Source organism: Scyliorhinus torazame, chromosome 6 (genome assembly GCF_047496885.1).
Source record: "Scyliorhinus torazame isolate Kashiwa2021f chromosome 6, sScyTor2.1, whole genome shotgun sequence".
Taxonomy (NCBI): domain Eukaryota; kingdom Metazoa; phylum Chordata; class Chondrichthyes; order Carcharhiniformes; family Scyliorhinidae; genus Scyliorhinus; species Scyliorhinus torazame.
This window is the reverse complement of record NC_092712.1, coordinates 194,709,042-194,723,908: the sequence shown is the minus strand read 5'-3', so window position 1 is coordinate 194,723,908 and position 14,867 is coordinate 194,709,042. Positions and strand designations below refer to the sequence as shown.

The 14,867-nt window shown below is 47.5% G+C and overlaps 1 protein-coding gene and 1 pseudogene across 1 annotated transcript in view; one reads left to right on the top strand and one right to left on the bottom strand.

The window, feature by feature from the left end:
* The window catches only part of rapgef5a (Rap guanine nucleotide exchange factor (GEF) 5a), a 370,729-nt gene that overhangs the window by 149,779 nt on the left and 206,083 nt on the right, over positions 1-14,867 (top strand). The gene's annotated exons all lie outside the window — the stretch shown is intronic.
* On the bottom strand, positions 12,375-12,757 carry LOC140425654 (histone H2B-like; annotated as a pseudogene).

Genomic DNA, 14,867 nt, shown 5'->3' with positions numbered 1-14,867 from the left:
AATCTCCATGTGGGGCATTGGGTACTGCCTGTCTCCAACCTCACATCCATATGGAGCGTGGTCAGAGATTACGATTGCGGAATACTCCACCTTGACCAGCCCTGGGAGCACCGATTTTCCGACCACAAAGAAGTCAATCCTCAAGTATACGTTGTGGACTGGGAAGAAGGCAAACTCGTTCTCCCCTGAGTGGGTGAACCTCCATGGGTCCACTGCCCCATCAGCCCCTTGAAGCGACCGAGTTCCTTTGCATTTTCAAAGTGTTCCCCGTTCTGGGGTTCGACCTGTCTGTCCATGGGTCCTGTATATAGTTAAAGTCATTGTCCCCGTCCCCCCCATGATCAGTCGGTGCGTTGCTATGTCGGGGATTTCCGCCATGGTCTTTTTAATGAATTTCACATTGTCCCAGTTGGGAGTATACACGTTGACAAGTACCACCGGTGCCCCGTTCAGGGCACCACTAACCATGACGTACGGTCCCCCTGGGTCCGTTACCGTCTTCGTCACATTAAACATCGTCCTCTTATTTAACAGAATCGCTACCCCCTGGCCCTTGTCCAATAGCAGGAATGTTAAGTCTGTCCCACCCAGCTCTTTCTTACCCGCTGTCGATCCTGTTCTCTCAGGTGTGTCTCTTGGAGGAAGACCATGTTGGGTCTCACGTTTCTTAGGTGGGTGAAGACTCTGGATCTTTTCACTGGGCCATTAAGTCCCCTGACATTCCAGGTGACTATCCTGCTGGGGTTTTTTTGTTCCCCACTCGTGTGGGATTAACCATACTTACCTGGTGGACGCGTCCCTGCACTCCGGGACCTCCCTTTGTTAGGGGGCCGTCCAAGATGGCTGCTGTCATGCTCTCCCCATGCGGTCGGGTCCCTGTGCTCCAAGGTTTCTCTTTGTCCAGGGGCACCCAACACGACCGCCAATAGTGCGTCCGCCACATCGGTAGGCCCCTGTACTCCAGGGTCTCCCTTCGCCCAGAGACCGTACTGGGTGGTTGTCTGCATTGCTTTGTTGTTCCAGGCCCCTGGTTGCGGCCCTATGTAGCCATATTACCCGTTTCACTCTGTTTCTGTCCCTTTCCCCATGGCCCCCCTTCCAGTCCCACCCTCTCCCATCCCCTTCCCCTTCCCCCTGCTGTGTCCCCCTTCCCCCAGCTCTTTTCTTCTTTTGCTTCTCCATCCCTGCTGCTTGTTCCCACCCACCGCCAGGCGCTGTCCCCCCCCCCCCCCCGAGGGCTGCTGCGGCCTCTATCTGCTGCATGCTCCTGGCGCTAGCTCTCCAGCTAGTGTGGTGACCCTCCTCCCGGGAGTTACTGTCCCTCTGTCCTGCCACCCACTCTCTGTGGCCTCTGTCTGTTCTTTCCCCATTTTGCCCTACACTTGTTCCTCCGCCTTCCCTCTGCTGTTGCCCTCATCTGCATGTATAGGGCCACCCTCTTCCGCCTGCGGCGGTCACTTGGGTGGCGGCTCATAGTTCGTCAGTCGGGTTGTGTTTGGGGGGGTGGAAGAGGGAAGAGGTTCTTTTCTCCACCCCACCTGTTGTTGCTTTGCTACCACGCTGACGTTCTTTGCCTGGGCCCTTCCCCGTGACTCCTGTTGTCGCTGCCCCAGTCCGCACTCTGCAACAACCCTATCTGCTTCAGCCGGGGCAGTTAAAAAAAATGTTCTTTGCCCTGGTATGTGAGCTTGGCTGGGTACAACATTCCGAAGCGTACACCACTTTTGTACAGCGCTGCTTTCGCCCTTTTAAACTCAGCCCTGCGCTTGGCCAGGTCAGCCCCAATGTCCTGATAAATTCGGAGATTGTGTCCTTCCCAATTGCAGTTCCTGGCTCAGCACAGGATTGTTTCCCGGTCCTGGTATCAGTGTACATTGGCTATGGGCCTTGGGTTTCGGTTGCAGCGACCGGTGAGCCCTGTGTTTTTCTGGTGGGTTAGGGAAGGTCACCTTTCCCACCTGGTTGCGCAGCATTTGGGCCACGTAGTTTGTGGGGTCTCTGCCTTTGGTTCCTTCAGGTAGGCCCACGATCTGCAGGTTCTGCCTCCTTGATCAATTTTCCTGGTCCTCGACCTTCCCACTCAGGTTACCCTGCGTCGCGACCAGTCTCTCCACCTCTTCTTCCAGTGCCATGATCCGGTCACTTTGGTCTTGACGGTGCTCTTTCATTGCCTCTGAGAGGGATGCTGCTGTCCAGTTCCTTCCCGGTCAGGGAGGGTTTTGAACTTGGATGTTCTGCGCTTTTCTCTCTGACAAGACTTGCCCTCCGCTTCATCGCGCATTGGTCCGCTCGTCCGATTGCCTCCGCACCAGACCCCTTCCACGTCTGGTCCCTGTGTGGCTTCTGGCCTGACCTTTTCCCGTCATTTTCTTTCTCCTTCTTTCGTCTCCCGTCCGGGGAAGAGATCGGTGGGAGTTTTTGCGAGTATTTAATAAAAAAAGGGTGATCGTTTCACGGCGCTGTGGGAGGAGAGCGAGAAAAAGAGAGAGAAAAAGGGGGGGAACCTCCAGGGAGAGAGGAAAAAAAGGAAAAGAAAGCGCCCTCCCGCCCAAGAAAAAAACGAAAATGAGGAGAGAACCGAGAAAACAAAATCCCCACTGAAAAAAAGAAAACATTTTTTTATATCCACATGTTTAAAAATTTCAAAAAAGAACCCCGTGAGGAGAAAACAAACTGGGGTTCTGCTTCTCCGATCGGGCTGAAAAGCCCGAAGTGCCAGTACCTGTGTGGGAGGCCACCCACAATGTGCCCGTCAATCACCCCAGCCCCGGAGAGAGGAAGGCGAAAAAAACCCGAGAAAGACCCACAAAGCAAACGAAAACGGAGGACCAAGGGGAGAGAGAGCCCGAGAGAGAGAGAAATAAAGACCCATGGGAGGAGACAACAAGAGGGGAAATAAAACACCTCCAAAAAGACGGGGTTCACCTTTGATCAGCCAGAGCTGCCGGCACTAGCGCGGGAGCCACCCCCGATCACTTTTAAAGATACATTTGAAGTGACCGCTAATAGCTGATAGAATCGTATGTCAAGAGTTGACATTTTTAGACGTGTATTATAAAAAACGGCAAAAAAACCCCACCAACTAAACACTATCCTTGTGGACAACTTATACTTTAAACAGAACACCACCTCTTATTCTTAGCCCAAATGTAAAACACACTCAGAGAGGTATATTTAACACGTATAAGGTGCTCATGTGGTTGACGGCAGATAAACCTATCGATCTGTTATTTATGCTAGTTAATCTAAAACAGACCAAATCAACCTAAATGGTTTTTAACCTACTGCAAGGTTAACTGAATTATTACATGCAAAACATTCACTCCGACCTTGCAATCATTTTGTAAAACTAACTGCTAACACCTTTTTACTTAAATGAAGACATGGATGCACAAAAATATAACATAAATTGTCAGTCTGAGTATCTGATATCTATTACTTTCAGAGGAGTGCAAACATATCTTGAGCATATCCTTTAATTATTAAAACCACATGAGAAAACTGATTGATGGTGGAATGTGGCACAGGCTGAAAAGGGTGTGTCTATGTGTGTTTAGAAGAGGTGCCGGTGGAACTGTTTTGAACCTGACTCACCTTTTGTTTGGCATTAAAAAGATGTGCACCTGTTGACTTGGTGTATGAGCGATGTGGTGTCTCACTTTCACAGAGACAGCAAAGGAGAGAATTCCAGCATCCCTCCCAACTCAAATTATTTAGCTCCAAAACACGGTGTGGAGGGAGAGATCTATCTGTGTGGCTGCTTTATGCGAATTTCGTAAACCGTATCTAGTAAATTGTATGTTTAAAAAGTTGGAAATAATATCTTCTACTTCCATATGCATAAATATAGAGTGAACAGATATCTGAATAATAATGGAGATAAACACAGGACTTGAACAGATATGAGATGAAAGGTAAAATGACTTGCATGTGCCAGACTCTATTCCTGGATTATATTTGTTTCAGATTTTCTCCCTTATTCTGCAGAAGGCATTGGTTTCTGCTGGGGTTCTGCCAAATGGAACCAATTGCCCCCTACTACATTACGCAAATGACCTTTTCCATTTGTGCATACTATTCAATCCATCATGACCATGCCAGCCTAGCACAGTGGGCTAAACAGCTGGCTTGTAATGCAGAACAATGCCAGCAGTGCGGGTTCAATTCCCGTACCAGCCTCCCCGAACAGGCGCCGCAATGTGGCGACTAGGGGCTTTTCACAGTAACTTCACTGACGCCTACTTGTGACAAGCGATTATTATTATTAATCCCACTTTCTGGCTCTTGGTCTGTGGTTGCAGGTCTGTGGTCTGCAGGTTGTGGTACTTCAAGTGTCTCTACTTTTTTAGATTATCACTAGGACCTCTGCCCATTCAGGCAGTGAGTTACAGATGCCCACCACCTTTTGGCTGAAGATAATTCCCTCAGAATTTCCGAAATCTATGCCCTTGGTTATGGGCTTCTCAACCCCAAGAGGAATGGAGTCTGCATAAAGTTATGCATTTCAATTAGGTATCCCCTCTGGTCCAAAGAAAACATTTCTATCTAACCATGTTAATCTCCTCTGGACCCTCTCTAGTCCAAACACATCTCTCCTATAGTCTGGTGACCAGAACTGAGGCACCCCAGCTATGGCCTAACTAGTTTGTATAAATTTAAAATAAAGGAAGATGTAGGATCTCTTTTTTTCGGGGATCCGGTAATAGTTTGAGATTGAGTTTATTGCAAAAACTTGATAAAGACACGTTCAAAAACAAACAAAAGAATAAAAAGCTCAGCAGGGCACAATGAAGAAAACAGTGGGAAGAGAATAAAGAAGAACGGGAAACACATGCAGCATAACTTTGTACCTGCATGGTTTTGGTGCCGCCCCCTCCCTGCCCCCTATTAGCTTACAAGTTTTGAATTGTGACTTCTGAATGGTGCTTATGTCAAGTACCACTTGCATTGGTATCTAACATACTGGCTGTATACATTTGTTACGTTGTCACATTTGTAATCTGGATTCGGAAAAGCCGATGAGTTCCAACAGTATACTTTCCCACAGCTACAATATTTTCCAAACTTGGTTTTAATATTTCCCCACAAAAGACATACATTTATACCAAGCTTTCCATGACCAATGGATATCTCAAAACACTTTAGAGCCAATAAAGTACATTTGAAGTATAGTCACTGTAGTAATGTATGAAATGCAGCAGCCAATAAGTGCTTAGCAAACTCCCACAAAACGCAATGTGATCATGACCGGATAATATTTTTTTGTGATGTTGATTGAGGGTTAAATATTGACCAGAACATTGGAGGCAGGATTTTCCAGTCTCAAACTCTGCCAGGATTGACTGGTCCCATCAAAAGTCAATGGATTTCTGGCTGGGCGGCTGAACCTCCCACGGACGGTCCCGCCATGAGGGGACAAGAAAATCCCGGCCTGGGTGTTACTCCCCTGCTCTTCTTCGAAGTAGTGCCACAAGATATTTTACATACACCCGAGCAGGAAGATAGGGTCTCAGTTACGTCTTGTCTGAAGCCACCTCTGATGGTGCACTGTATTGGAGAGTCAGCTGTGATTTTTGTGCTCAAGCCCTAGAGTGGGACTTGAATCTGGAACCTTGTCATTTAGGGATGAGTACTACCAACTGAACAACGGCTGACAGAACCTCCAGCATAACCTCCCAGCTCTTATATTTTATGTCAAGTATCCCATGTTCCTTCTTGACCACCTTATTTACTTGTCCAGCCACCTTCAGGGATCTGTGAACATGCACTGTAACGCCCCTCTGTTCCTTTATACATCTCAGTATCCTACCGTTTATTGTATGATCTCTTGTCTTGTTAGCTCCCCTAAATATATTACTTCACACTTCTCTGGAGTGAACTCCATTTGCCATTGTTCCACCAACCTAACTAGTTCATTGGTTTCTTTGTGCAGTCTACAGCTTGTTTCTTCATTATCAACCACCTGGTTAATTTATGTACCATCTGCAAGCGTCTTAATTATACCCCCTACATTTGATTCCAAACCATTGACATCTACCACACGAAGGAAGGAAGCTTGTACTGAGCCCAGCAGAACCCTTTGGAAACAGCCATCCAGTCACTAAAACACACATAGATTATTGCACTTTGCTTCCTACCTCCAAGCCAATTTTGGATTCAGCTTGCCACTTTGCTTTGGACCCATGGGCTTTTACTTTCTTAACCAGTCTCCCATCTGGGACCTTATCAAAAGTCTTGCTAAAATCTATACAGACTACATCAAATGCACTGTCCTTCATTGTTGTTCCTTGTTCCTGCCTCAAAAGTTCAATTGTGTTTGTCAAATGTGATCTTACCGTAACAAATCAGCAGGCTATTCAACCAAGACAACAAGACAGAAGAGTCCAATCCTGTCCTCAGTGAACATCTACAGGGAAGAACATTTCTGCAGCAGTCACTGGAGTGGGCAGCAGATATCTCAGTGAACTGAGACCAAATGCAGCAAAACTACCACAGCATTGGCCATGATTTGCTGAGAATAGGAACTGAACCTGGGCCGTTCCAAGCCAGGATTGTTCACCTCCACACAGAGTACCTGCAAAGACATTGCAATCGCAAAAGTTATTGTAAATTACTTTACATTCAAGTAGGGTGCCTGGGCCTGGCCCTTCAAATAACAGTACTGCTGGCTCAACAACCCCCCCCCCCCCCCCCCCACACACACAACTCCCCTGCAGCTGAACACATGGACTGGGATTCTCTGTTCCCTGTCGGCAATTTTGTAATCGGAGATCGGGCGGAGAATCCCTTTTGACTCCAAAATCGGGAGCGGTGCCTGTGTGATGCAGGTTTCTTATGCTCCGCCCCCTCTGAAACGGCGTCATCACTGCATGCGCCCCACGCCTTGGGACGGCCTCAGCGCGTCACCTGAAGGCCCTCTCCCAATGCTCTGCCCCCGATGGGCCGAGGTCCCGCAACGCGGTTCACTTGTGGTCTCAGCCGTGCGGGAACGCGGCGTGCTTGCTGCGGACTGTGTCTAGCGCCGGCAAAATCAGGCAGGAGCCATGCTTCAGGCTGGAGGGGACTTCCACGGGGGTTGGGGGGACTGTTGGGGGGAGGCCAAGGTGTGGCCAGCATGGCCCTGTCTGGCAGGTCAGGTCTGCGCACTGCCGGCGCCATGTTTTGTGGCGGGACTGCTGCAGGTTGTTGCCGTGCGCTTGCGTGGCCATGGACCCCCCCATTCTCTGGCCATATATTTTGTGGAGGCGGGGCGTTTTATGTGGTGCGGCTGCTAGCCCCTCACCAGTTGCAGCATTGGTGAGGGAGCGCCACCGATTGTTTTCCAGGTATAAAACCACAGATCCTCCGCTCTTAGCCACAGAATCAGAGAATCTGGCCCATGTTCTTTTAGTGAGTGACAAGCAAATATAGTAAATAGACTTACTCGGTTCAAGTTTGCAAATAGAGTAGGGCTGTGTGATAGCAAAACAGCATCAATTTGCAGTGCACATGAGGTGCCATGCCAGATGCAGCGAGAGATGCAGTGCGCACATTCAAAGGTCATCAATTTCCTTACCACCTCCAGCGGCCCTACAGATTTGAATTTCACATCATAATTGTCTAACTGAGTTAGAGAAACAAAGATGGAGGTGCAGATACACAAATTATTGAAATCAACACAGATTCATAAAGCCATAAAAAAACAAAGCAGTGCGGCTCACTGCTAGAGGAATGAAATGGAAAAAGAAAGAAGTTGTAGTAAGCTTACATAGAGCCTTGACTAAACTGCACTGGAGATACTGTGAATAGTCTAGTCACCATATTATAAATGGACATTCTCTCTGTGCCTCTCTTATAGATCTTCTCTGTGCTTCCTACATCGAGCTTGGCTCCTGAAGTTATTGAGCGGGATTCTCCGTCGGCTGACGCCGGAATTAGTTTTGGCGCTGAAATCGTGGCGGGTGCCGGTTTCATGCCAAATCATATTTCTCCAGGGCCTCGACAGCGGAGTCAATGTGTCCCACTCTGCACATACAGTTAACACTGTTGGCATATCATTAGCGGGTCTGACCCGGTATTCTCTGGGGCCTCCGCTATTCTCCACCTCCACTGGGGGAAATTCTCGATGGCGAGGTTCACTTGTACTTTTAAAAATTGTGTAACGGGCACCGTGGCTACTGAGGGAGAGAGAGAAATACAGAAAGTGTCCAACACAGCCATAGTTGTGCCGCTGGCCTGGGGCTTCTGCCACGGCTGGGATAATTAGCGGGAGGTGGCCACGGGATGGGTGGACCATGGGGACACGGTGGACGGCCACAGAACACCATTATCACAGCCTGTAAGTCAGCTATGCAGCTGTGCATGGCACTGCCTGTCCTCTGTAATCTGAGGGCCACAGGTCCTATGGGTGTCCCTCCCCAGGCCACCCCCCTAGGTGCCCATCAACGGGATGGGCGTGCTCCAGCACAACCAGTGCCATCTTGTTGGCTGGGATGTTGTGTGTGGGGAGTGAAGTGTGTATTTGCGGCTGCAGCTTGTCAACCTTCTGAGTGTCAATCGTGGACCCGGCGAATCCGGCACCGTTTCTCATTGGAATTAATTGTGTTCCACGTGGCACTGGCGCTAGCCCCTTAACTGTTGCTGGATCGGTTCAGGTGTGGCGCCAGTTTTGCTGTCATGGAAGTCCACGAATCCTGCCCCAGCGTCAACACTTAGTCTCAGGAATGGAGACTCCCGCCCATTAACTTTACAATTCTCATAGACTTCCTTTTTCTTTTTCATTTTAACCTTTATCTTTAGTCATCCAGATAACTCCAGCTTTGGATGCCTTTCATATCCCTCTCAATAGAATGATTTTTGTCTGCATCCAAGGCTGACATCCCTTCTGTAAAGTCTTCCATTGTCCTGTTACTGTTTTGACGACCAATTCTTGATTCTAAATCACCTGGGGAGTATCCCTTTTTAATTCACTGGCATAAGTCCTCCTCAAGGCAAGTATTTTTATGCTTGATTGTTACTTGTTCTCTTTCTTAACAATTCTAAACTTGGTGATATTATGATCACTGTTCCCACAGTTCTTTCTTACTGAAGCATATTCTACTTGCTCCAGTTCGTTCCCCAGAACTAGATCTAGTGCCTATTCTTTCCTTGTTGGGCTGAAAGCAAACTGATCAAGAAAGTTCTCTTGTACACATTTCAGGAATTCCCCCACCTCTCCGTCCTTTACATTGTTATTATTCCAGTCTATATTGGGATTATTGAAGTTTCCTATTACCACTACCCTGCATCATTTAATGATTTAGCTGAAAATTTGCTCCTCTATCTCCTTCTCTCTATTTGCTGGGCAACAGTTTGTATTTAGCAACATAATAGTTCCTCTATTGTTCCTTAATCCTTACCAAATATCTGTGAACCCTCAACTACATCATTTGCCTCCCCTTCCTGAATACCCTGCAGCTAAGAATATTAACTTCCTAATCCTCCACTTCTTTGATGCTGGTATCTGTTATTGCCACAACATCATAGTTCAATGTGGGACTTGTTACTACAGCTCGTGTATTTATGTACATACACTCCAAACCCATCTGAGGGACAAATGCATAGCAGTCTGTTTGATCCCTCCTATTTCTGAACCACCTTTTACTTTAATGCTATTTGTCTCTCTAAATCCTCTGTGCACCAGGGTTCTCCTCTCTTATGTTCCCTCCTGCTGCTCATTCCCCTTCTAAATTAGTTTAAATTCACCCACTATTTCTGGAATAAACACTGCCTTTGGAGTCTTCCTTTTTAACTTCCACCCTAGCTCCCGAAACTCTGACTGCAGGACCTCAATCCCCTTTCTCGTGATATCATTTGTTACCAAATGGATTGCGATTGCACGGTTACCAGGTGGAACATGATCTCTGATTGTTGCCCTATGCTCCTGAAAATATCTTGTACCCTAGCACCAGGGAGGCAACGCATCATGAAGGATTCACAACAGGGTTGTAGAAATGTCTGTCTTTCCAATGCCAATGCATTTCTATGTTTTGCTGCATCCCCTTTGCAAAACTTTGCCCCTCGATGTGGAAAGAGAAAGAGGCCAGGATCTTGGGCCCTACCGCAGCAGGATCTGCCCCAGGGCGATGCAGCGGGCCAGCCAAATGTGTCTTAATGTTCGACGGGAGTGGAAGATCCCGGACAGAGTGTTTCAGGTCAACGCTTTGAAGCCTACTTGTGACAATAAGCGATTATTATTATGTGAACTGGAAAAAGTTGGCGAAACCAATGCAAACACGGGGAGAATGTGCAGACTCCACACGGACAATGACCCAGAGCCAGGGTCGAACCTGGGACTTCGGCGCCGTGAGGCCGCGGTGCTGAGATGCGATTGTTGATCAGAAGCTAATATGGTCATTCAACACCTTCTCAGCTCAAGGTGCCTGCTTCTGCTGGAAAAACCCTTTCGTAATCAGTAAAAAATATAAATCATCGGCAACATAAATTTCAAATTCAGATGGAGTTCAAAGAATGTGGGCCGGGATTCTCTGATCCCGTGCAGTGCCCCCCAGCGATTCTCCGTACTCGACGGGCCTAGTGCCCGCCGAGTTTCGCCGAGCCCGCTGGCATCGTTTGCACATGGTCCTGCCCGGGGGGACCTCGCCGTTCTTGCTGCGGGGCTGCATCCTGGTGGGGGGGGCAGGGGGAGCCGACTCCGAGAGGGGCCTCCACAGTGGCCAGAACCGGGCAAGCTCATTCCGGGGGTGGGGGGGCCTACGTTCCTCCATGCCAGGACCCCGTAGGGCTCCACCATATTGCCTGGGGGCCGACGCGGAGACGGTTGTGGCGCGCATGTGCGGACCCGCGCTGGCCGAAGTGGGCTGGCTTTCGGCACCGGAGCAACGCACAGCACTCCACCGCTGTTCTAGCCCCCGAGAAAGGGGTGAATGCCTGGGCCTGGAGGCCCATTGACGCCGGTGTCACTCGCGCCGGTTTTGACGCCGGCGTCAAGACTTGGCTGGGATTTCGGTGAATCTCTGCCAATAATCGTGGAATTGTATGTCTGCATGGTATAAACATCTTTTAGGCTGAGGAAGTGTACATGAATGGAATGGAAACACCTGAATTAACCAAAACAGCAAGAAACAGCAATCTATCACGGAAAGCAGGTATGCAGAGGTAGTTTCAGCGCTACCTTTTCAGGTGATTGGTTCACAGCAATATATTGAACTTGCTGGAGAGTGTTGGGGTTGCGGAGCCCATGATCATCACAGCATTGCAAATATTAGCTATATTTGGATCTGAAGTGATACAGGAGTTGTTTTTCTTTTCATGAATGGACTTATCTGCCTGAACTGTACGCAGAACCAGTACTTTTCACTCTACCTCGGTGCATATGACAATAAATAAATCCAATCCAACCTACAACCCCACCGAAGACAATAAGTGGCAATTTAGCATGGCCAACCACCCAACCTGCACATCTTTGGACTGTGGGAGGAAACCGGAGCACCTGGAGGAAACGCATGCAGACATGGGGAGAAGGTACAAACTTCACACAGACATTCACCCAAGGCCAGAATGTGAGGCAGCAATGTTAACTACTGTGCCACAATTGCTAAAAGGAGAACAGAACAAGTTGACCAGAAAATACTTTGTACTGAGTGGAATCTCAAAAAGAGCAACATAGGGGAAACATAAATAGACAATGTAAATACATAGACACAGGCATTGGGTGAAGCATATAGGAGTGTAGTACTACTCAGAAGAGAAGATGTGTGAAGAGATCAGATCAATCCATAAGAGGGTCATTGAGGAATCTGGTAACAGCGAGGAAGAAGCTGTTTTGAATCTGTTAGTGCGTGTTCTCAAACTTTTGTATCTCCTGCCTGATGGAAGAAGTTGGGAGAGTGAATAAGCCGGGTGGGATGGTTCTTCGTGAGGTTTGTGGAGAGTAGTTCAAAACGGGAGTGGGAATGGGAGTAGGAGTGCTCTTTCAGAGTATTGGTGCTGACTCGATGAGCCGAATGACCTCCTTCTGCACTGTAAGGATTTTATGATTTTACACATGATTCTATCATACATGAGGTGATTGAATAGCATACACATACTCTACAAACTCAATACTTAGAAAAGCAATAGTCCAACTTCTGAGGAATTGTATTACCTTTCATCTTTGATTTCATGTTTTGAAGTTGAATGTTGAATAATTCAATGCAGTTCAAAATATATTTTCAAATTGTAACTTTTCTCCAATTAACTTTTCAACTAGAAAACAGATTATAGAAGGTCTAGTAGGGTGATGCAGTAGGGTGGGCATGTCTTGCCGAACGAGCACATGAAGGGAACATCTGATATTTTTTGAGTTCCCTCATTTAAACCAATTATGCCATCAGGTGTTTCTGTCTCAATATGTTTTACTTGGAGCTGGTGTACTTAGTCACTATTTTGACCCCTCCGACATGGCGTGCTTGGCCAACTCCCCAGGCGGCAGCGGGCGCTTGGCGGTCTGGATCTCCCAGGAGCTGAAAGAGTGCCACTTGTTGTAATGAGCCTTGTGAGAAGCCTCACCTCTGATGCGCTTGAAGATATCGTTGACAAAAGAGTTCATGATGCTCATAGCCTGGTAGGAGATGCCAGTGTCGGGGTGAACCTACTTCATCACTTTGTAGATGTAGATGGAGTAACTCTCCTTCTTGGATTTCCTCCTCTTCTTGACACCCTTGCCTGGCAACCTCTTCTGGGCTTTTTTGGCACCCTTCTTGGGAATTAGTGCTTTCATCCCATCAGCAATGGTCATAGTAAGCTGCCATCAGGGCTGATTCAACCACTTACTGAGAGGGTGGAGACCAAGTCGGGTTGTAAACTCTGGTTTGAGCAATCCTGGAGACGTGGTCACATGATGTTGTTTCCCCCATGACATCTGTTCATGTGCCACCGGATCATGAGACAAGGGATTACAGAATTTCTACAAATGTTATTATGTTTACCTTATAAAGGCTTGACCTCTGAAGTTCAATATTTTTATTCATGATTTTGTGCCAGTAGCTATTGTACAAGATGTTCTAAGAACTGTCAGGAGGCAAAGAGGTGAAACTGAGGTGGGGAAAGGTAGAACTTAAAGGTAGGTCCCACCAGTAACTAATGGTAACTTAATTACACTGATAACTGATAGCAATACTGATAACAATCAGATTGCTCTCTTAAACCAAGAGTAATACAATAATTTACTATCTATTTGTAATTGGTAGCAATAAGTGTAATGATTCAGGATGTTGCCATAGCTCCATCTATCAGCATTGATAACGTGAAGCCGGAGGTTCTAGATAGCTACACCTTTCTCAGCTCCACAAACACCAGCAATCTGTCACTTGATGCTGAAATAACACATATGTTGCAAATGTTGCAGCTCTTATATCTGGGCTGAATAAGAGAGTGTGGAACAACAGCAACCTGACTGAGAACACCAATCTGTGAGTCCACAAAACCTGCATCTGCAGAGCCCTACTCAGCTGTGGTCAGGACGTGGGTAGTCAGGTCGGACTATGGGGATTGTTGGATTGGCGAGGTTGGTAATTGAGTCGGGGAGGGGTTGCATTAGCGAATAGTCAGGTTGGGTCGGGGGTTAGTCGGACCAGTTCAGGGGACAGTCAGGTCAGGTTAGGGGTTAGTCGGCGAGGCGGGGGGTCCAGATTGGGAGGGGTAGTCGGGACAGGTCGGGGGGGGGGGGTTGTAGGAGACTTGTTGGGTAGGAGGGGTGTAGTTCGGTCAGATTGGAGGTGTGATTGGGCAGGGCTATGCGTGGGAGTGGTGGGTTCTTGTTTATCTCAGATTTTCAGCATCTGCAGTATTTTGCTTTTGTTTTAATGATTTTCCCCTGCTGCAGGATAATTTTTAGGTCTCAGGACCTTTCCACAGTTACTGTCAGGCTTTCAGCTATTCTCTGATTTTCCACCCCCTCCTTCCCTTCCCCGCTCCCATCACACCCACCCAAAACCTCAATGTAAGGCTTTGCCAGTAGATGTCCGTACATTGTACCCAGGTATTGCAAATAGACCAAGTCGGGAAAGATGCAGGCAAAGTGAGTTTCCAGTACACTATGTCAGTTGGTACCAAGAGTAGGATTGATGTGCAAATTGTCCCTCCTATTCCCACAGTACAACAGAGATGTGGATAATTGTTGGTCCAGATGCATGCCACATCACGTCAATATGGTACCAAGGATGGCACCGTGGCACAGTGGTTAGCACTGCTGCCTCCTAGTTCCAGGGACCCGGGTTCAATTCCGGCCTTGGGTGACTGTCTGTGTGAAGTTTGTAATCCAAAAGCTATTGAGGCAAATGCATAACATCAATAGAGTGCAATGACCCCAAGACTCCCCGTGTCTGTGTGGATTTCCTCCTGATGTTCCGGTTTCCTCCCACAGTCCAAAGATGTACAGATTAGATGGACTGGCCATGCTAAATTGCCCCTTAGTGTGGAAAAGGTTAGGTGGGGTTGCTGGGTTGAGGAGATAGGGTGGAGGCGTGGGCTTAGGTAGGGTGTTCTTTTAGTGGGTTGATGCGGACACGATGGGCCGAATGGCCTGCTCCTACAGTGTAAATTCTATTATTCTACCTTTGTTAATAAGTTTGAAAAAAATCAATAATTTTGCATAAAAACACGAGCCATGTGTATGAACACACAGAATTATTGCAAAACTGTCATTACTCCATTATGCTATATAGAAAGATTTTGGTTGTCATTTTTCTTAGATGAACCACATGTTTTCTGTGGCCTAATCCTAACCCTTATGAAAATTGCTTGTTCATGAATGGGGTCATTGCACTCTATTGATGTTATGCATTTGCCTCATTAGCTTTTGGATTGCAACAGGCCAGCTTCATATAAATGTTTATAATATATGTCCT